At 44.7% G+C, this 24,427-nt stretch overlaps 1 pseudogene; it reads right to left on the bottom strand.

The window, feature by feature from the left end:
• Positions 1-5,398: 5,398 nt before the first annotated feature.
• Positions 5,399-6,250, bottom strand: LOC146822273 (olfactory receptor 2D3-like; annotated as a pseudogene).
• Between the last annotated feature and the right edge of the window lie 18,177 nt (positions 6,251-24,427).

Below are 24,427 nucleotides of genomic sequence, written 5' to 3'. Positions count from 1 at the left end.
GTGCAAGCCTTCTTTGGACAGTCACAGGAATAGAGAATTGTGATGGGAAAGTAGCAGGAGGTTGGGCGGAAGTTTGGAATGGATGAAAGGCTGCCATCAGTCAGGAGGCCAGAACCTGAAAATATATTTTTAGTCCTGACATAGCACTGTGGAGATCTTCTAGGTAGGCCCCCATCTGTTGCAGATGGCTTCTTTGCCCCTTGATGGCAATATTGCCCCATGGAGATGTGTCTCAGGAGGTTAATAGCCTCTTCACTCAGGGCTGCGAGAGGGAAAGGGGCTGGGGATGATGTACCAGGAGTGAAGGAGACAGCGATGCTCTTAGGGGAGCTGGCCCGGCTAATCGGGTGGGGAGCAACAGAGGGGTGGAGATGGAACGGGGTGGCAAACAAGGATGGTGTTGGTACTGTTCATGTGTGGTCTGCCGCCACTAGGGAGTGTGCACTGTATCCTTGCCCTGCTGGAAGAATCGAAGCTAAAAAAAGCTTATGAGTATGTATTAAATATTGATCTAAAAAAATATTGAGTATTAAATATAGTCAACACAAATATCCACTCCTACACTTAACCAGGTAAGTACAAACACATTGCCCCAAAAATATCAATGTAAAAAATATAGTTGTATAAAATATTGACTTTTATATAAATATAAAATAAAATATTATATATATTAAATATATTAAATATTAAATTTAATTTCAACAAAATAAAACAAATGTAATATGCATTTTAATAAAACACAACAAAGAAACTTAATAAAAAAATATATTTTATTATATATAATTTTGATTTATAGTTCTTTAATGTAAAACAATAAACTATTATTTTTAATTTATGTAAAATGTAAAAAATACAAATATATATCAATTATTTAAAATACAAAAAACTAAAATCTATTATAAGTTAAAACATTTAACTCTGATAAAATGTTTAAACCTATTTAAGTAGGGAAAGTGTTGGATAGCGGAAGGGTAAAAATTACTATTCCAACTCCAGTGAGTGAAACCGATGGGGAAGTTTTAGATAGCGGAGGGGTCAAATTCACCATTCCCACTCTAGTAAGTGCAACAGCAAGGAAAGTGTTGGATAGCTGAGGGGTAAAAAATGTTATTCCCACTCCAGTGACTGCAACAGTAGGGAAAGTGTTGGATAGCGGATTGATAAAAATTACTATTCCAACTCCAATGAGTGCAACAGTAGGGAAAGTGCTGGATTGCGGAGGGCTAAAAATTACTATTCCTAATACAGTGAGTGCAACATTAGGGGAAGTTTTGGATAGCGAAGGGATCAAATTTACTATTCCCACGCCAGTAAGTGCAACAGTAGGGAAAGTGTTGGATAGCGGAGGAGTAAAATGTACTATTCCCACTCCAGTAATTGCAACAGTAGGGAAAGTGTTGAATAGCTGAGGGGTAAACAATGTTATTCCCACTCCGATGACTGCAACAGTAGGGAAAGTGTTGGATAGTGGATGGATAAAAATTACTATTCTAACTTCAGTGAGTGCAACAGTAGGGAAAGTGCTTGATAGCGGAGGGGTAAACATTACTATTCCTGCTCCAGTGAGTGCAACAGTAGGGGAAGTTTTGGATAGTGGAGGGGTAAAATTTACTATTCCCACTCCAGTAAGTGCAACAGTAGGGAAAGTGTTGGATAGCGGAGGGGAACAAATTACTATTCCAACTCCAGTGAGTGCAACAGTAGAGGACATTTTGGATAGCAGAGGGATACAATTTACTATTCTAATTCCAGTAAGTGCAACAGTAGGGAACGTGTTGGATAGTGGAGGGGTAAAATTTACTATTCCCTCTCTAGTAAGTGCAACAGCAGGGAAAGTGTTGGATAGCTGAAGGGTAAAACATTGTATTCCCATTCCGGTGACTGCAACAGTAGGGAAAGAGTTGGATAGCGGATTGATAAAAAATACTATTCCAACTCCAGTGAGTACAACAGCAGGGAAAGTGCTGCATACCGGAGGGGTAAAAATTACTATTCCTGCTCCAGTGCGTGCAACAGTAGGGGAAGTTTTGGATGGCGGAGGGATAAAATTTACTATTCCCACTCCAGTAAGTGCAACAGTAGGGAAAGTGTTGGATAGATGAGGGTTAAGAAATACTATTCTCACTCCAGTGAGTGCAACAGTGGGGACTGTGTTGGATAGAGGAGGGGTAACATTTACTATTCCCACTCCATTGAGTGCAACAGTAGGGAAAGTGTTGGATAACAGAGTGGTAAAATATACTATTCCCACTCCAGTGAATGAAACAGTAGAAAAAGTGTTGGATAGCGAGGGGTAAAAATGACTATTCCCACTCCAATGAGTGCAACAGTAGGGAAAGTGCTGTATAGCGGACAGGCAAACATTACTATCCACACACCAGCAGTTTAAATAAAATATGAAAAATTATAAAAATAAATAAATTATATTTTAAAATTTGAAAAAAATATATAATAAATATATAAAAAGGAAACATATTATAATGATAATTATATACAAATATCATAAAAAACTTAAATATTAAAGACATTTAAAAATATATTTTAAACTAGAAAATATTTACAAACAAAAACATTAAGAAATACATAAGTGTATTTATTTTATGTTCTACCCTATAATACCACAGCAATAACAACACACTTCCTCATTTTAAATGATTAATATTATTTAAAAAAATAACTAATACACATTAATTAACTACACACACTTTAACAGTATAATGTTCACAACAAACACCTAAATCCATGATCCCTCAACAGTGACACAGTGGTCTGAGGCCTCAATATTCTGGGGGTGCAACTGCGGCACCCCCTAGCATATTAAGGGTTTGTTCACTGCCACGGTTTTCATGGCAGTGAGCCTGCAATGAAAGGTGCAGTGGTGAGGAAACTATAGGAGCCCTACAGTGTCACATGTTGCCTCTGGGCCAGGGCATGCATGCAGGAGAGCACAGAGTATGCTCCCCTGCATGCATTGACCCCCAGCTCCTGCCTAGCATGGACTTCCCATTGCGGCACCACAATGGTGCCACCAAAGCGCCACCCGCCATACCACAACTGTACTCGTAATCTGGTGGGCGGTGTGGGGCAAAGTTTGGTGGTGTGGTAGTAGGGCACTGGTGTGGCGGTCCAATCCCACACTACCAAACTTGTAAGCATGTAAACAGGCCCTAAGTCCGAAGGTAGAAATCTTCACAGGGTGAAGGTGCCAAAAGTATCCAGCTAGCGAGGAATGTTCCTTAGACATGAAAGTCAAATCGTTCCTGCTAAGAACTTTCTAGCCAAAAGTCAGCTGCTTCTCAGGGACCTGGTTCAGCGACTACCCGATCACCTTACAACCTGGTCAAACCTGGTTTCTCTATCCATCTTCATCTCAACTGCAGTCCATTGCAATCAGCCTTAACTTGCACCTAGATGCCAGTCAAGTTCAAACAGATGATCACGGCTGACACTTAGGGCCCAATCTTGATGATGGAAAGAATGCCTCTAAACTGTGGATCGCAGGCTTTCCGACTGACATCTTTGGGTTTACTGTTGACCCCTGCATTACAATGCCAGCGATCGAAAGTGAACCAGGCCGGGCATTCAGGCTGACTTCCGATGGGCTTAAACAGGCCGTCAGCCAGTCAGAACCAGCACGTAATCTCTTAAGGACGGCGTTTCTGCCGTCTGGATTATGATGTTGGTTTCCCATAAGCTTTCAGTCTTGGGCTTTCCAGCATGAAAAGCCTGGCAGAAAGCAACTTTGAGGGCCCCTAGTAGGGCCCCCATTCCTCCACAGCCTTCAGTTGGGGGCCAGTGGGGGCACCCCTGCTAATTCCTGCAACGTTTGGCAGGCACCTGCCACATGGTGCATTAGCAGACTGGGCACCTTTAGGTGCCTGCCACATAGTGTAGGGATTAACAGAATGTTAATAGGCAACCACATCATGTACATCCCATTGTAATGACCATATAGGGACAGCTGTTCATAAATCAATCGGTCCCTGTATCATCATCAGGCCCTTAATGTTTTTTGCCATTATTTTGAACCATACACTTTTAAAATTCATAACCTTGGTTCCCATATTGGAATCGAGCTGTTTTGGTCATTTTTGTTTCATTAAAAATGACTGAAATTGGTTTGGGATTTTCTTGTGCTATGTTTTGACTTTATTACTGTTTTGGAACTACATAACTATGTACCCATCATCTCTAAGTTAAGCATGTCTGATCTATGCCATAGCTACCTTGGGTTTGAGGTCAGATTTATTTAGTAACTTTTGTGGTTCAACTTAACAAGGGATGAGATTATTACTTGAGGTGCATACTCACCCCCTAACAAACAATCCAATTTCATACAGTTAGTATTTCTGAGTGCAAGGAATATAATGTATTTATTTTAAAAAAGCTTGAACTTCTACATTTTATGTACCATTGGGCATACACAGGATGGACAAAATAATTAACCTCTGGGAAATATCTGGACCAAAACGTATTAGGGGCCTGATTTAAAGTTTGCTGAACAGCATATTCCATGCAAGAGCAACAGAATAACCTGTCTGGCAAACCATAGGTCTGGCCACCACATTTACAGATAGATATACCTTATTTTTTACATCAACTGAGCCCCTGTGGTCTCCAGTTATGAAAAACTTTCTTCAGATTGCACAAAGGAGTAGAGGCTATTGGAGGAAGGGCATTACACTGGATGCCTAATTTAGGGTGGATGGTCTAATGTATTTTTCCTGCCCATTGACACAAGGAAAGACCTGATGATGGGTGATAGACAAAAACTATTGATCACCCTCCTCCTGTGACAAAAACTACCATAATTCAAAGGCAATTCTGTGTTTGCTTCTGAAAAAACAAACAAATTATTCATTTGGTGGTCAGCAGTCAAATCTACCAATGTATCATATTTTCCGTAGTGGTTTCTTTCAATATCCAGAGATGATCCCTAGGTCAGCGGTTCTCCCTAAATATGACATACAGTAAAGGGTGAGGGAATGTTCTATGCCATCTTGATGGACAGAGTACTGTCCGCCATTCCCTGAAGTAGGTCCCAAGTCTCCTCTGTATTCATATCATAGTGAGTAAAGTGTCCCAATACTGCAAAGTGTATGACAAGAGTATTTAATTATAATGTAGCTATTTAAAAAAACATTCAAATATATCCATGTTTGATCTATACAAATTTACTAATGCATCGTTTTAAAAATAAAATGTAATTGAGCATTCCAAGTGATGCCACAAGTAAAATTAATTAATTCAATCATTTCCACCATGTACTCTTATGTTTCTTCCTTATTTTCATATTGATGGAAAATACATGATTACCAGTGATACCTGACCAAATATTGGCAAACATGATGCACCTTTGGCTGTTACTGCACATTTGACTGGAATATTTGATCGTTTATCAAAAAATGTGCATGGATAAGTTTCTACAAAGCTTGTTTCTCAAACTGTATATCATGGGTTCAGCATTGGGGGTATCACTGTGTAAGGTACAGGAAAAATGTTATCCTGATATTCAGTATTTTTAGACACTGGTCTCATGTGCGTGGAGATGGCAGTGCTTTAGAATATGGTGACAATGATCAGATCAAATTCACAAGTGGAGAAGGCTTTTAATCTGGCTGCAGACAAGGAGGTTTTCACAAATGTGATGGTGATTCCTGTGTAGGAGATGGCAGTGAAGAGGCTTGGTATCAATAGTACTTAGAATGCAACAGAGAAAATTACCATCTCTGAGGAAAAAAATGTCCCCACACACCATCCTCAGAACAGTTGGCACTTCACATATAAAATGATTAATAATTTTAGCCCCACATAATGGTAACTGTAATGTAACAAATGTGTCCAAGAAAGACATCACAGTGACACTTAACTAGCAGCAAAATGCCATGGTAATGCAAACAGACGTCCTCATCATGGCTGTGTAATGCAAAGGAAACACTATGGCTAGATAACAATCATATGCCATGACTGCTAGAAGCACACATTCTGTTTCTCCTAGCAATTAGTTGGACAAACGTGTAAGGAATAATTGCTGTTGAGTAGCAGATGTCGAAAAAGGAGAGGTTCCCCAGAAAGAAGTACATAGGAGTATGAAGACAAGGACCAAAGACCCAGGCTGTAATCAGTATGGTATTTCCTATGAGTGTGACCATATACATCACAAAGAATAATACAAAGAGGAAATATTCACATCTGGATCCTCAGTCAGGCCTAGCAGCAAGAATTCTGCAATCAAATGTCCAGTATTCATCCCCTTAGAGTCCACTTTTATCTCAACTCTAGGAAAATGAAAAGAGATATGTGGTAAATATATTGAACATAAAGCTATCATGTGACCTGATACAATTCACACTTCTATCTCCACTTCTTAAAATGAAACTGTTCTATCATCACCACCAATGTAATGTGATTTTGGCAAGTCTGCCTCTCCCTTATCTTACCTAACTCAGGGTAGCTCTGCAATTGACAGCTATACTGAGTCATACAGCCTACCATGCAATCCCACTATTTGTATTAACAATGACATCCAACCAGAATTCATTGCAGACTATGCTTCACTCCATACCTTCCCATATTTCTCACTATATCTGTAGGCTCCATAGACTTGAGAATCAAAGACTCCTTTGTCTAGGAATTTAAGTCAAGTAGACCATACCCAGCAACCAATCCTTCTGTGTAGCTGGGCTACTAGTATAGAAATCCTTGCCAGTGTCATTGAGTGTCTTTACTCAAGACTCACCTGTTCAAGGAATTTCTGAAACCTTTTGTTCTGCCTATTCCTTTGCACCCTAACCAATCAGATGTTTTGTTTCACCTGCCTCTTGTCTAACCTTCTGGTTGAATGTTTCTGTGGCATGTCCTTCTCGATGAAATAATCCTCAGTTTTACTGGTTATGATTTAAAACACCTTATACATGTCAGGCTCAGTGGTACTATATAACTTATTAAACAAATAGAATAAAATAGAGTATGTTCAGCAATAATTCTGACTGCTGATGAATTAATTAAACTACAGTGATGCACTGCACATAATATAATTAATTAACTACCAGTTCATGATAATACATGTGATATTTAAAATATTGTTTTTTTACAGTTGATCTCTCATGGGCTAGACACTTCACTTTCCCACATTTCTCTGTCAACACCCTTGCTGTAAAAAGAGTATTTCTAGTTATCTGGTCACCCTAGAGTGTGTTTTAGTCAAATCCTCACTCTGGGCTATATTCTCACAAAATATATTATTTGTGATGTTATAACTACTATTTAAAGTAATATTATTTTACATGGTACGACTGATAAAATATAAAAGGGTATAATCAGTGACTGGAGAAGGTGTAAGTTATAGATAAAGTAGTTTGGCTACGGACTTGAATAAACTGTGTGTGATTTATAATAATTTGAAGTGTTGTGTAAGTTATACATGAAAAGTAGAAGAATAGAAATGTAAAGTTTTGTGTACTTTGAATTGTGTTTGTCACAAAATAATAAATAAAGTAATATACATTTAAAAGTGGTCCATAAATGATAACTTTAACGTATAACTATACCTAAGGAGTTTCTAATGTTTGTGTATTTTAAGAATGAGTTGTTACAAAAGAATAAATAAAGTTTTCCTAACTTTATCGAAGGTTTAACCATTGATTGTTTTCATGAAATGTCTTTGTTTCAGCTCCATGGCCTTTATCACACTCACCGGCTCAAGTACAATACACTAAAAAGTGTAAGAGACATAAACAAGAACAAAGGACTGGTGTTAGAGTTGTCATATGGTCACCATCTTAAAGTGGCTAAACAGCGCCCAACTTCATCAGCATTTGCTCCCAATATCCTGGCTTACCTGGTGTCTTCCCTGCAGTTTTCAACCTTTGCTAATACGTTTGGGGCAGTGCAGCCTCCTCCTTAATAGTAATGCCGCCGTAAACTGCAAGAGGATCCAAGGCTCGTGGCTCGGCAGACGCTTACAGGTCAGCACAGAATGATGGCAGAGTGGAGCGAACTGGGGTAGCAGCTGCGTCTAATGCTGAGCATGCCTCAGCGAAAATGGGCCCAGGAAGTAATCCACACCTGCATTTTTTCTTCCCCTCAAAAAAGGAAATAGTCAACCATTCATGATGGACAGTGAAGCTACTGGTGATGTTGCTGACAGTCGAGCTGCCAGTATATGTGTCTATGAGAATCAGCGGCACTGAGATGAGCCTGTTTAATGGGGATAATATGAGCAAAGTCTCTGAGCACGAAGCAGCGTTGGAGGGAGGGTCTGGGGGCCTCTGTTGGTGCAGTCCTAGGGCCTACACTTGAATCCTCAACAATGCTGGGCACAGAAGCAACAGGCAAGCACTTAAAGGTAGTCCCGATAAAGGACCTATCCTTAATAGGAACACCTACAAAGAGGTCAAAAAAACCTAAGAAGGGGGACTATAAGGGCCAGATCTGGGCGCAGCAAGTTGACAGTCCTGACAATCCTGATGTCATGAAGGAGACAGACCCTAGGGAGAATTTCTTTTCCCTTTCAGATCCATCCATCTCTTCCAGGGATGAGATTTCTTATGCCTCAAAGCGGTGTTCAGGGGAAAGTCACCAGGTAGTGGATAGAGTGAATTGATTAGCCTAAACCTGGAAGAAGAGGACACTGGGAGTAGACATGCTGAATCGGGCACTGTACGGAAAAAGAAGGAATTACCTGATGTGGCAAACAAATGAAGCTGCAGGGGCTCTTTTATGTGACTATTCATTTTTGTCTGCACTCCGGGTTGATGGGGCTAGTGTGCCAAGACAGACCTTTCCAGGTGCACTTGAGAGCTTTAGCGAAGTCTCACTCTCTGTTATCTATCAAAGTATTATGGTACACAGGAAAGAGACCAGGACGGAGAGCCAAAGAACTCAAGGGGCTTGCCCTAAGTTGCAGAATTCTATTCGCCGATTTGCCAAGCTGTGCTCACAATTTGCTGAGAGAATCAGTGAAACAGAGAATTGAATCTCAACACTAGATGATGAGCCTGCAGCCCAGAGAACTCTAACTGATACGTTAATGTCTCAGAAGGATGACACACAATGGAAGCTGGCGGATTTGAAGAATTGTCTTAGGTGAAACAATCTCAAAGTTCTTGGCATATGGAAGGGTGTGGAAGGATCAGAAGTTTAGAAATTTATCGTTGAACTTTTTACATAAGCATTTCCCGAGCTTATACACTGGTCCTGGGACCTGGAAGTCCAGAGAGCTCATTGGGACCCCTTTAAACAATATGATCTTTCAGGACATACACCACATAAACCAAGGGCAATTCCTATTTGTTTGAATAACTTTCTGGCACTGCAAACCCTGTATGACTTAGCACAGCCAGATAGGAAGAGGATTGGGAAGGGGAATGAGTTCTTCATCAGGCAGATTACTGTCATATGACAGTTGGAAAATACTGGCAACTACAGCAATTGATTCTATTGTTTCAGAGCAAATGGGCTTAGGCTTATCTCCTTAACCCTGCAAAACTCAAGGTTATGCATACAGATCAAGCCCAGTTTTTCTCTTCCGAGGTGAAGGCCAAAGAGTTTCTGCAGTTAATGAGTGTTTAATGTTGAGATTCTGGGGCGGGGGAGGGTTCTATGTCGGAAAGTGGGTGTTTGGTAGGCTGACAGGAATGGACAAGATTTTAAGATTGGCACCTCAAGGTGATTTTAAATAAATTGGTATGTTAGGATATATATGACAGAGGGGGTTAGCAGCGGGGCTCCCCATCACTTCGGACCCTTGGGGGTGACGGGATTCGGTGGGTCAGGGGGGCACTGTAAGTATGGTAGGGGCCACAGGGGTAGGGGAAAGGGGTTCTCACTGGGCGAAGATGGGAATAAGCCATGTGGTGGTAAGGTTGGAGCAATATGGTTTCATTTGCGGACTTATATTAACTATGTCAAAGTAGTGTGGGTCCACGTCTGGTTAAATTGGAGATTGTGTGATGTCTACTAGGCTCTGTATATGCTCCTTTAATGTTTGTGGACTCAACAACAGGGCCAAACAACAGAAAGTTGCTCAGGAGCTAAGAGTAATACAAACTGTTGTGGTTTATGTTAAAGAGACTCATATTCCCTGAGGTAAGCATAGAATCATTTCGGAATTGGGCTATACTTTACTAGCTTGCACGCAGCAGGGCACTACAACCCGAGGTGTCGCCATCCTTGCAAAGCAAACCATACGTATTGCTGGTAGGACACTCTTCAATAAGTATGGGCATTGGGTGATTGTGAATGTGCTGATGACTCCACTAAATGTGTAATATGCTCGGTCTATGGATCTAATACTGCGAATATTGTTATTTTTGACAAAAGAGATGAACCGTCTACATTACCGGAGTCATCTGGACCTATCTCCGTCCCACTTGCTTTGCCCCCATTTCTCTGCAATCCCAGAGCTCCCGAGGTCCAATTCCAGCCAGGTGAGGACACAGATGGGCACCGCAAACAACACCAGGAGCTACGACCATCAACGCTGGCACCGCTCTGCACTGAACTGTGCCGGCCGTCTCCGCAAACCGCTGAGCCCACCTGCTGCTTCCTAGACCTCTCCTCACCCTGTCCTAAGTTGAGCTGAGGAGCTGGGGCAGGGGTTCAACTGGTTTCTCCTGCACACCCTGCTTGCCCTCGGTTCTCAGGACAGCCACTTGTTTTCTGTTCTCCGCTGCATTAACACGGCACAGACACAAGCACCGGTTCCTACAGGCTCCCTACAGGCTCCCACTGCGTGGGCTTGAGAGTTCTCAGCATACACCGCACAACCTCCTCGGCCGTGGTCAGTTCCAGGGGCCTTGGCATTTTGACAGTTCTAGACAATGTCAGCATTTTCAGCAGTTTTGGCTGTTCAGCCACTCAGCTAGCTCTGACTATGCTCCCTGACTGCTTGTGTTGCTTCGTATCACGTGATCTCCATACTGAATTGTGATGATAAAATCTATGCAAATATCCTGGCTATGCATTTAGCTTGGGTTATTACTCCATTGGGTTTGTCCCGGCAACACGGTTTCATCCCAGGAAGAGGAACGATCAATCATATCAGCAGGGTGGTTACCTTATTCGATCTGGCTAATGTATATCAAGTTCCCATTTGGACTGGTGTTACTTGATGCCGAAAAGGCATTTGACCGTGTCTCTTGGGAGTTTTGTGGAAAATTCTAAGTTGGCAAGTCTTTGGGCCTGGTTTTATTATCTCAATAAGGGCTCTGTATAGAACACCTGCTGCCCAAATTTGCGCTAAGGTTTTAGAATCAGTGTTTATTTCCAGGGGGATGAGGCAGGGTTGCCCATGGTCTCCTTTATTGTTCCCTTTATCTATCAACCCATTCTTGACTATGCTGGAATGTAGCCCTGTGATTAAATTGGTTCAGTACAGACAGGAAGAGTATTGGGTGCTTGCCTGTGCTGACAATGTTGATATTGTCACTCCAGAACCAGCAGCAGCAATGCCGGAAATTTAGCATCTGGCTCATCAATTCGGGCAGTTTTCTGGGCATAAATTAATTATAGAATATTTGCACCAAACAAGCTCACTTTAATGACACAAGGATCACCAAGGAAGTAGTGTACATTGGTATTAAAATTAGAACTTATTTGGCTAAATTGATAGCTGCCGACTGGGATCCTTTCTGGTCAGAATTAAAAATGAGCTTGACAGAATTTGGGGGCATATTATCAAGAAACGGCTTTAAAATTATCGCTGCTTTAGCAGCAGAAAACTGCAGCTAAAGCGGCGATAATGGGCTTGATAATATGCCGCAGAGAATTCCCATAGAAGCCCATGTTGACACCAGAACATGGGCTTCTATGGGAATTCTCAAGGACATATTATCAAGCCCATTTTCGCCGCTTTAGCGGCAGTTTTCTGCCGCTAAAGCGGCGATAATTTTAACGCCTTTTCTTGATAATATGCTCCTGAGTGTTTACATCTCTTGCTGGTTGGAAGGTGCAATGTTTTAAAAATTAATGTACTACCTAAGGAACTTTATTGTTTTAGATTGGTACCACTGGAGCTTAGTAAAATTCAGTTGCAGAAATTGCAGTCGATCTGTGGAAGGTTTATTTGGGTCCAGAGGAAACCCCATAGGGCAATGAAATATATGACTCTATCTAGAAACTGGGGGGGGGGGTGTCTGGTCAGTCCTGTCTCCTACAGCACAAGCGGATCTTACTTATAGGCGAAGAGAACAGTGGTATGTCAGAAGCCCCATCTATATATCAAATGCTTCTGGTCAACAACTGGAAGATAGAGGTAATGTGCTGGAATTTAGATGGATGAAGGGAGAACATATCTACTGAGTTAAAATGTCTTAGGACTGTTATTGTTAACCCATTGGAGGAAATGCCAGCTAACAATTTGAATAAATAAGGAGGTGTATTCCATGTTGTTAAGATGGAAGAACCTGCAAAGTCTATGGTCAAGTGGAACTTATTATGATGTGAATCATCCCCCAATTCACGTATATATTTAATAGTATTCCCCTCACTTTCCCAAGATCAATCATCAGCAAGATTCAGGGGAGAATATCCAGCTTTATATGGGCCTTCCGTGGGGCAAAACTAGCTAAGAAGTTGAGGCACATTCTTGAGAAGGGATGATTAGCTCTACCTGATTAAAACATATAATGCATAGCATTTCGGTTTAAAAACCTCCAAAGGCTTCTTGGAATACGGACAGCTGAACATGGGGAAGCTTTTAAATGAAATTATAAGGGAGTTGGGAGAGTGTTTTATTGCATAAGTTTGGAGCCCCAAAATTCTTTAGGAAGTTTTGACTAAAGGTTTTAAAGACCGTATTAAACCTTTGGCTTAAGGTGAGGAAGACATTAAATATAGGATGTTACTCCAATTTTGCTCCTGTTTGGGATTCTCCTGGCACCCCAGAATGCATGAAGGATGGGCTGAGTCTCCTATTAAGGTGGGCAGGGATTGTTGCTTGGGAGGACTTGATGACTGTACAAGGAATCTTACCATGGGAAGTCTTGAAAGCCAAATCTCAGGATACACTTTCTAGGTTTAAATATGTGCAGCTGTCATCCTCACTTGCAATCCCAACCTCGGAGATAGGGGGGGCTGGATATTAGAATCCTCTCTACATGATGGGAGACCTAAACGTAAGGAAATAGCCACTTGGTATTGGAAGCTCCTGTATGCTGAAGATAAAAACATGATGTCTCCACATAGGATAAGGGAGTATACTATTCAGGGGCTGAAATACAACCATTATGGAATAGCTCCTTGAAACCGTATATTCAATTGTCAAACCTGCAAATTTAAAGGAAAATACCATCAATAGACTTTATTGGACTACACATTTGTATTTCAGCCTACTCCTGGGTGTAGAAGGTGCAGTTGAAGAACATGGAAGTTTCACTTATCGCGGGATTAAGCTATTCTGTGCAAATATTGAGTCCATCTTAAAAGATATGTAGGAGCTGCCATTGCATTAAATTCCATGTTAGATTTGTTTGGGGTGGATGATACCACTGAAAGGTACATTGAGCAGGGATCAAATCAGTCTTATCTTTTATCTGATATTGCTAGCCAGGAGGGAGGGAGATTTGTAAACTGTGAGGAGGCCGCCTCCATAGAAACCCTGCGTCTCCTTCCTTTTCACCCTGTAGTCCAAAAGTGATGGAACAGCGACCGACAAGGACAGGGAGAGAAAGGGTTAACCTCTCGCACTGCCTCTTGCGTACAGGGAGGAAGTCCAGCAAGGAATGATGGCAACCAATGGGATGACGGAGAGGTGGGGCTAACACCGCATGAGGGGAACGCCGAAGAGGAGGCGCATAAATGAGTACTGGAGGAGGGAGGAGAAACATGGAGAAGGAGTGTGCAGTGGAAGAAGGTCCACACGGAAAGGCGATCTTGGACGGCGGCTCTTACACCATCCAGGACACAGAAGAAGGAGTGGAGACATGGATGAGGAGTAGTGGATGCCCCCAGAGGATAACTATGAGCCGCCGCAACTCAGGAGAGTTGCGGTTGACACGATATGTAAAGCGAGACGGGGAGGGAGTAAAGGGAGGTTAGTGGGAAGTGTAATACGGCACCTGGCACTGTAAATATCACAAACACGTGTGTGTGTTGTGGCGTTACTTATCTCCACACCCTGCGCACAAACCCCTTATCTCCGAGCACACCCTTCCTTGTTTACCTCCCCCACAAATAGCACCGATATTTTTCTTGACGTAATGAGGCTGAAATCAGGTGTTTCCCTTCTCCTAATGCTGGTAGCCTTTGTGTTGCTTCTGTAAAAAACCCCTTCTTCTTGAGTAAAACCACTTAAAGGAACCAGTCCCTTGTCCTGCACGACGGGTGCATCTCGCTAAACGATGGTGGAGGGTTCTTTCCCATATATTAGTGGCAACAGATTCATTTAACGCCATTTCTTTCTTTCCTTCTTGAGCCTCCTGGGGTGCCCTACCAAGGGAAAGAACCCTGAAACACACAGAAAGAAGATCACGAACACCGTACCAGAGGGATCGAGAAACACTACTACCTCTCACCAAACTGACTTATTGGATGACTTTACTGTTCTCAATAAAAGGCAATCAAAATTGATCCCCGAATTCGGCTTCCTCGTTTTTCCTTCCGCCCAACCCTCTCACATAAACAATAAACTGATCCATCACCACTGAGTGTAATGAATTGGTTTATGCAGCTACATGGATCTGCCGTCTGTATATAGAAGGCACCCCAGGAAGGATATCTGCAGTGTTGGATGATTTTATAATACGGTCTGTCCTATTGGGGAGTGCCACAGATAGAATTTAAGACCCAATGATTACACCAATGGCACCACTTAAGATTAGAGGCCACCCGGCTGGATCAGTGCAATGGGAACAATTTGAATGCAATAGACCGAGTGGCAGATAGATTGGGTTTGGTGGTCTAAGTTTTCAAGATACTGTGGTGATATGAGGAAAATAAAAACAGTTAAACTCTAGGAATAATAAATGTACTACTCCCATCTCGATCTATGCAATGATAGTGAAAGCTTTAGATTCAGTATGTGTGAAATTTACCATTGCCACTCTAGTGTGTGCAACAGTAGGGAAAGTGGTGGACTTGGACGGGTAAAATGTACTATGCCTGCTCCAGTCGGTGCAATAGTACTGACAGCATTGGAATCCAGATGGGTAAAATATACTATCTCCACTCCAGTCTGTGAAAAAGTAGGGAAAGCATTGGACTCCGGAGGAGTAAAATGCACTATTCCCACTCCAGTCTGTGCAACAGTAGGGAAAGTGTTGGGCTTCGGGCAGGTAAAATTGGCTTTCCTGTTCCAGTCGGCACAATAGTAGAGGCAGCATTGGACTCTGGAGTAGTAAAATGTACTATTCCCACTCCAGTCTGTGCAACAGTAGGGAAAGTGTTGGGCATTGCACAGGTAAAATTGACTTTCCAGTTCCAGTCGGCGCAATAGTAGGGATAGCATTGGACTCCGGAGGGGTAAAATTAACTATTCCCACTCCAGTATGTGCAACAGTATGGAAAGCATTGGACTCAGGAGGGGTACAATTTACTATTTCCATTATAGTAGGTGTAACAGTAGGGGGAAGCATTGGATTCAGGAAGGGTAACATTTACTATTCCACTCCTGCCTGTGCAACAGTAGGGACAGCTTTGGACACTAGAGCAATACAATTTTCTATTCCCACCCCAGTAGGAGCAACAGTGAGGGAAGTGTTAGACTCAGGTGGGGTAAAATGTACTATTCCCACTCCAAAATGTGCAACAGTAGGAAAAGGGATGGAGACCGGAGGGGTAACATTTACATTTCCCACTTCTGCATTTGCAACAGTAGGGAGAGTGTAGTTTACTTCAAACAAATAACATATTTTACCAACCTTATTAAATAAGTAAAGATGTACAATTCTAAATATAAAAATTATATGTCCACATTTTAACCAAAATTAAACAAATTACATAAGTATTACAATGTTTAATAATTATATCAATTTAAACAAATATTATAAATGTAATTAAAATACAACTTTTTATTCACCGCAAACATCACAGCCAGGGAGGCAATATGGCGTCCGACTGACATCTTTGCGGAGATGCTCCGCTGAGTATCCCCCTAAGAAACGTTTTTAATGTGCTTTTGGATACCTTCTGGAATGAAGATACAAGGGAATTGCCAGAACTATAAGAAATATGCCAAACTCAAAAGAAAATAATGCGGCAGAAAAACTCTATCTGGATCTGGTGAGTAACTCACACAGCGGCTCGTACTCACGTCTCTTTCCTGCCATGAGGACGCCATCCTGACCTGCGTGAGCTCTTCCCGGCACGTCAGAACTACAGGAAAGTAGTCAGGAGTCAGTGCGCACACCTCGCTGAAAGGAAAATCACCCAGATCAAGCAGCGCTGCAGCCTCTACGGAGACTTTCTAAAGACCTTCATTATTCCAGGGATACTCTGTATCTGCAACCGCATCTGCAACATCGAAGTAAGAATGACCGGTAAAGGGGCAAGAGCGGGGAAGGTGAAGAGCGAGCTACTATCTTCTCAGTCTAGCACAATGCTGGCAAGTACCCGACAAAAAAAGCTGGACATTTTAGGCACAAAGGGCAGAGGCGGGGGAGAAAAAGGAGAAAGCCTTGACAAGCACTCAGTGGAAAAAGACACTGTGATCGCGGGTACTGCCAAAAAATGTACCGCTCGATCACATAAGGAAACTGGTTACTCTCCTCCCTTAATCACCATCATTTTCGGTGCAGTGAGAGGGGCGGAAGACAATCTTTTAGCAGAAAGTCCTCGGGAGGCAAGCAGGATGGCGAGTCAGATTGAAGTCAGAGTTTACACTTCACCTGCGGCACTGGGTGTATCACAGACTTCAGACACTCTCTCCTGCAGATATAGGAAACGCCTCAGTACCTGCGATTCTGGTGATAGAAGGCAGCTTAGGGGATAATACTACTAGCTGCGGTAGTAACATCAGTACTTTGAGTAGCAACACAACTACTATTAAATACATTGCAAGCATTGCCAGCTCTCTACTAACATCTCAAGCTGTTAACAATGTACTGCCAGATTACATACCAAAAAACACCTGATAATCAGGACAAGTTCTACTGTCTGACAGGTGAGTCGGAGATATCAAAAATAATTATTTCCTTGTCAAGCGGGGAGGAAGGAAATAAATGGTATAGTAGCCCCAACACGGACCCTCAGAAAAATAAACAGGGTGCTAAAAAGCTACTAAAGAAGAAAAATAGTGATCGCTTTCAAAAGAATTGCGACATTTCCGACAAAGAGGATGCAAGGGATCTGAAGAGGAACTACATCAACACACCTCTTACAATATTCTCCAACTCCATGGCAGCCTCTGGGGGCAATCGAACAATCATTGGCAGTGACAAAGGGGGAGACCATGGAGACTCAAGAAGCAAACCTGCCTTGACAGATATTCTGCAATCCATCAAAACCTTCCAGGAGGAAGTCAAGGCAGATAGTCGCAGATCGCGCCTGGCTGACAAAAAACTGCAAAGGAAGGTCAGGAAGGTCGACAAAACCTGTGCCGAAATTGTAGATCGAATGGCCTCGGTGGAGGAAAGGACTGAACAACTAGAAAAAGACGTTGCCACGCTTAAAACACAGAATGATGAGCACGAGGGGGTGGTTAAAGATCTTATGTGGAAGATGGAGGAGCAGGAAAACTGGCAGAGGCGTAACAATCTCCGTTTCCTAGGAATTCCGGAAGGGGTTGAGAAAGATGACCCCAGGAAAATCGTGATTACGATTCTCAAAGGGGCTTTTCCAGAGTTACAATCAAGGGACCTTTACAAAGAAATACAGCGAGCCCATAGTTTCCCTCTGTCTCCCGTTAAATGCACCAGGGCACTGCAACACCCTGGTGCCATGCTTTTGTTTTTTGGTAATTTCCTACTCCACCACATTCTTTTCGACTTGGACAGACCCACAAATAAGCAGACCTTTGACGGGATAACCTTCTTTACCAGACCTGCTTCCGCACACTCCACAGTGGAATACAGGTGGAGAGTCAGACTGCTTTTTGAACCGTTTCAGAAACAAGGAGCCGGGGTGTATCTTCAAAACCCGGCCAGGTTAAAAATTGTATATAAAGGGGTAACACGTACCATTGTTTCAGAAATTCAAGACAAAAAGTGCCTAGAGGAAGTTTTGGCACATAAGTAATGTATACAATATACATAGTGAGGGTAACCCCTTTGCAACTTCATACTCAGGTAGATGCAATGTGCAGGGAATATAGATCTGTAATAATTTCAGGTTTTTTTTCATCTGTTGGCTTTTTGGATCTTTTTTTCTGATTATTATGGTATATTTTTTTTGGTGTAAGTTTCTACAGAAGGTTATATCTCTAGTGGGGGGGTCTAAGCGGGCTCGCGGGGCTCTGCATGCCAGATGTCAAGTTCCTGGCCCGGCTGTGGCCAGGTAAACTCCAAAGGTTGAGGAAATCAAAATTAAAAGACCGCGTTCCCGGTTCCCGGCTCTGTCCCCTCGCAAACTTCCCTTTCTCATTGTGCTCTAAAACAATTCTATACAGCATCCATTTTAAGAATGCATGTCAGCTTGCCTAGGGTCAGCCAGTTCAAGTATCTCCTCATACTGCAGCTGGTTTTCAGACAGTAACCGTCACGCATTTTTGTGGTTAAGCCGATTCTAAAAAAATGGGTCCACCATCTTCCTCTTTTCTAAGAAAAGCAAGTTTATCTCGTATCTCTTCAAGGCCGGCTGGCCAAGGGCCCACTGGGGCCTCGCAGAATGTCACGTGACTCAGTTCTCTCCAAGGTTGTCTGTTCATGACTCGCTCACCACATCCTTATCTTTCAGTCACACAAGCCCCCTCTCCCTCTGACAGCATCCACCCGAGTTGCTTTCTTGAAAAATGTGCTGATCTGTGTGTTTTTGCAGATACGTCTTGAGCAATGCTAACTTGGAACGTTTTTTTTCCTTCGACGCAACCAGGAGGGCCTCTCCCCATGAGTTGAAAGTGTACTGTGATATGTATAAAAACTGTACTCTGTGAATAAAGCCTCAGACCTCTCCTGAACCTGTTGGTGAAGGAGCTCTCTCCCTTAACCCGGGTTATGGAATAAAGGCCCATTTATAACTCTAAAACCACGGACTCCTCAGTTCATTATTTCATTTATATTGATAATTTATAGAAATTCAGACCTGGTAATTGATTTATTTACCACATTTAATGGCGCCCGAACAGGGACGCTCCCCCTTCCCCACGCGCCGGAGATCTAGGTCCGGTCTTTGTTCCTTTCCACACCCCTGACGGACTCTCACGTGCACAAGAGGCGGGGTATTCCTGCTGACTCCCTCGCGGCAAGGAGGAGACAGACTGAGACTGAACATCCACACGAGGCGGTGAGGAAGGTGGCGGAGCACTCCAACCCAGAGCCCGACCAGTGAACTTGTCGAGTCCGAGGTTTCCAGAGTCCCGTTATTCCTCATTCCACTGCGCAGCGCTCCAGTCCGATGACCAGGTCTTCAAGTTCTGCTTCTCGGTGAGTACTACTGGGAATGTATAAAGACGGGTTCTGTGTTAGAACACGGTAAAGTTGCACTGATTCACCAGTGTATAAGGATATCAAGTATATTGTTTTCGTGATTTGATATTTATAAGGCTTAGGCAAAAGGCTTTAAAATGCCTTTATTCTCCAAATTGCTGGGTTTAAGTACCAAGAAAAAACTATTAGAGCAGGCTGTTCCGGTCCCACCTAGAGACACACCTGGACATTTCATGTATACTAAACATGGTATTGAAGGGGTAATGTTTTTGGACCTGGGGTCAGATTATACAAAACATCTAGAACCCAGACTTAGATGGCCCCCTACAGGTACGTGGGACATGGAATGTATTATGGCGGTAGAGGAACAGTTGTGGACAAAGAAAGTAAGGCCTTCACAAGAAAAAGCAATTGAATTGTGGCGCAAGGAAGCGCATAGGAGGGACCAGAAGGAAAAGACGAAGGCTGAAAAAGGTAGGAAAATGTCAGACCAGGCTAAAGAAAAGAAATTACAGGAAGAGGGAGAGAGAGTTATTACTGAACAAAGAGAAAGAGAAAAAAATGCACTTATTGAGGGAATTTATCCCGTTCTGCCTACTGAAACAACTGGAGAGGAGATGTCCATCCAAGAGCATATGGCGAAGGTAAAAATAACTCCTTCAGAGGATTTTGTGTCCTCTTACTTAATAGAAAGTCCCCCGCCTTACGTGGTGCAACCGCAAGCCCTGCAACGAATATCACCAGCACCGATGGGTGGCCAAGTGGCCACCGCTCCTCCCCTAGACGATGCTAAAGACGGGGCAGAGGATAAAAGTGATATCCCGCCTTCGGAATGCCCTTATGATGAATGCCCCAGGGAGGGTAGAATGGCCATAATATCCCATAGATTGAGACAGGCCCTGGACACGCTCCAGAACCTTCCCAACAGCAAATCCCAATTGGACGCAGTTCACGATTTCGTCCGAACGGGTAAAGGTGAAAAGGCCTTGTTAACAATGATAACAGGTAGAAAGGTCGCGACCAAACAGACCATATTACAGTTTACAGTGACCTGTTTCTTAAGGATATTGGACTGCAGTAATCGCGAGGCGCCCAACCATTTGTTGGACCTAAGTAACTCACTTGAATGGTCCAAGCTCACTAAACACGAACAGATAGAAAAATTACTAGTACAATTGATAGCGGGCATCCATACCATCCATCAGGATTGGGACAGACAGGAAAACGCTTGGAAGAGACGAGTGGTGAGGAAGAAGATGGAGGGAAAACTCCTGTTATGGGACTAGCCCGTAGCCATCGCCATCACGGATTCCCTCCCCTTCCCCCTCATGTCTCAAATGAGTACAAAAATACTAGAACGGATACCGTTTCCACTAAGCTGTTACAGTGCACTGTCCAGTCGTTGGAGCACTGGCTCGAGGACGACCCGCCTTTCACCCCACATGAAAAAGAAATAGCCCGATCAGCCACTGATTGGATTGCCCAGCACCAACTTTATGACCCTGATATGGTAGGACAGATCTTCCTCTCCCTCCCCCTGTCTGATCAAAGAATAGCAGGTATGTTCATGTTACAGCATTTGGCAACACTATATGAAAAAACATGTCCCCCACCTAAGAAAATATATCATTTACTGCGTGACTGCGCAGACGGGTTTTGGTCCACAAGGGATGAAGAATTCATTACTAAAGTTCTGGATCTAAGGCAACGTTATGTACAGTTCGAAATTGAAATGTCCGGTATAGGTACCCATGACAAGGGACAATTTCCCCTGAGAGAGGTACACCCAAGGCTGCGTAATGACGGTGAGTATGAGCGGGTGCATGTATACACCCCTCTTACCAAGTTAGAGATATTAGAAATTAAAAAGATAGTCCCACCACACGAAAAAGACCCTGCAGGATTTCATAACGAAATAAGGGACATTCTGAGTCTAGGGAATTATACTTTTAAGGATATAAAGATATTACTGAAGGTTCTCCTTCCTGAGGGGATATACGAAAAGTTGATGGAAAAAGATTGGAACTTAGATGGGGGAGCAGTTATAAATGGGACGGCGCTGAGAAATGAGGAACAGGCCCGCAAACCAGGGGATGGGTTGGGAGAATTAATACGTGCATTCCCCGATGCCCTTATGCAAGTATTACCTAAATTATTAACAACAAAGAAAGAGGATTGAGACGCAATATCAGCATGTAAACAAAAGTTAGATGAAGAAATAGGAGATTATTTTGTAAGATTAGAGAAATGTTTCGCCATTAATAGCGGCAGTGATGGTTACTGTTGGACCCGGCCTCGTGGCGTGGTCCTTAACCCCATGGATTGTGCCCGTTCCCCGCCCCAGCCTTCACGGGCCACCCGTCTGAACTGCACCAAGGCCCTTCACCCAGAGCTGCACGCGGTCGCATACTCCTCGTGGCTCCGCCATCTTGTTGGCATCTACGTCACACTGTGCACCAGCCAGCATGACCCCGCTCAACCCGGCCTCGACCCCAGCGAAGCCCCGACATCGAGGCACCACGAACTGGCCAGGGGGTGCCGCAGGAACCATTCATCGCCCCCGGCGGAGGACGGTATCGATGGGACCCCCAACTGTCCTCCCCTCTCGAGGTGTGATCGCCCGGCAACTCCCTTGGGCCTGGCGCCTCTCCTGCTGGGCGTCTGGCCACCTCCACCCGGCCACTCCACCCTCCCGGGCGCATAGGTCCGGACATCAAAGGGCTCCAGACCTATATCTGGGGCGACCCCACCACAGATCGGCAGTTGTATCCCGGAATCGAGAGCCCTGCTGATTGAATCGCGGCTGACCCTACGGAGAAGAACTCTTGTCGGAACCCTCACGAGCCCTGCTGACTGCGTCGCGGCTCCCTCTTGTGAACAATCTGAACCACCTGGAACATCGGAGCCCTGCTGACGCCGTCGCGGCCCAACCTCGCTGAAACCTTCCTCGGAGCCCTGCTGACGACGTCGCGGCTCGAGCTAAGCCGAAGACCATCTTGAGAGCCCTGCTGATTGAATCGCGGCTCTCCACGAACTGTACGCCAGAGCCCTGCTGACGCCGTCGCGGCTCGACCCCTCCGAGATCGGAGGTCCTCCAGCTTGAGGATAAGAACTGGGCCCCAGGTACCCTCGTTCCGCATTCCCGCCAAAGACTGTCCCGCTACCCCTACCCTTCCAAAGAGACATTGAGACTTTTGGTGGATCCCTCGATCCCTTCGTGTAAATATTGAACTCGTAAACCTTTATTGCTGATAAAGAATTGCTTATCGTAAAGACAACCTCCTTGAGTCCTGTGTGGTGGTGTTACTGTGCTAGTACGTGATAGGAGAAGGATCTCTCAGGAGACTTCTCGGCAGCGCTCGGCTACTTCGTGCAGTGTGAGGGCCCCCCCCTTGGTGGTCTCGCCGACTCCTCGGGGTCCGCCTTCCAACATTTGGTGGCCAGCGACGGGATCCGAGCCGAACGCAATACGTACCAGCCAGTACCCACTAGCTACCCATCCAAACGAACAGCATCATGAGCAGCCAGGAAAACAACGCGGCAATGGAGTTCCAGCCCAAACGGCTGGAGGAATATACGCACAAAGAGTTAAAACAGTTCTGCAAGGACAAAGGCATTGCAACCACCGGCCTAGGTACCAAAGAGGAGATGCAGAAAGCTCTGAGGTCATGGCTGGAGGCCGGGGCAGGCCCCTCCCAGGAAGAAGGTCCCCTGCCCCTGACTGAGACCACATCAACCGCACTGACTCCGGCAACCGGAGGAAGAAAGAGCCTAGAAACCGGCCTCTCCGAAGACGAAATACGAGAGCGGGAGAAGGTCCGGAGCCACGAGCTAGAGCTCGCACGACTGCGGCTGGACGGCGAACTCCAGCTGGCAGAAAAGAAACTGGCCCTAGAGCAGCTACGGCTTCAAGAGGAGATCGAGGAGAAGAGACGACACTGGGAGTTGGAGGAGAAGAAACTGACTCTTGAGCACGAGCGCAGTCTCAAGGAGCTCGAGATCAAGGCCAAGAACGGGGGGACCAACACCCCCAGTACTAGAGACACTCTACCGCCTTCCGAGACAAAGGTACATATCCCGAAAGAGGTCGTCAAGGAGTATTACAAGAATGACGACATCCAACAATGGTTCAAGGCCTACGAGGTGGCCATGACCTCTCATCGGGTGCCCCGAAAAGACTGGGGCGCGGGCCTGTGGGGGCGGTTCCTGAGTGAGGGTCGAGACACGCTGCTCGAACTGCCGGAGGAGGTGATGACCTCCTACGATCACATGAAGGAGGCCTTGCTCACCCGCTACGGGCTAACCGCGGAAATGTACCGCCAGCGGTTCAGAGACTGCAAGAAAATCCCGGGAACCACATGGGTGGAATATGTGGACTTTTTCAGCCGGGCCCTAGAAGGGTGGATCAAAGGGAGCAAAGTAACCACCTACGGGCAGTTGGTCGACCTCATCGTGTGGGAGCACCTCTCCAACAATTGCTTTGTGGAACTAAGACAGCACCTCCTCGACAGCAAAATGACCGACCCACGAAAACTCGCCGTCGAGGCCGATCAATGGGTAAACTCCCGGGTCCCCCGGAACTCAATGGGGGAGTACCAGAGGAACCCCACCGGACCCCCCCGCCAGCGCGGTGGAGGGGGAGGGCCGAACAGGAACCGAGACCCTCCCGCCGGGGCCCCCAGGAGCCCCCCTCGAGGGTCACCGCAGCAACAACTCTCTCCGAGCCTAGCCCGAAGGGGGGCGCCCCCGGCCAGACCCGGACCACGGCCACCAGTGACCTGCTACGGCTGCCAACAAACCGGACACTATGCCAGCGATCCGGTCTGCCCCCTGAACCGAAGAAACGGGGCCAGCGGGCCCCCGCCCCGACAGCTGGCGGCCGCCGCCCTGGGAGAAGGAGAAGAGGA

This window comes from Triturus cristatus, chromosome 6, assembly GCF_964204655.1.
Source record: "Triturus cristatus chromosome 6, aTriCri1.1, whole genome shotgun sequence".
Classification (NCBI taxonomy): domain Eukaryota; kingdom Metazoa; phylum Chordata; class Amphibia; order Caudata; family Salamandridae; genus Triturus; species Triturus cristatus.
Note: the sequence above shows the minus strand (reverse complement) of the source record. Positions and strands in the feature narration are given on the sequence as shown.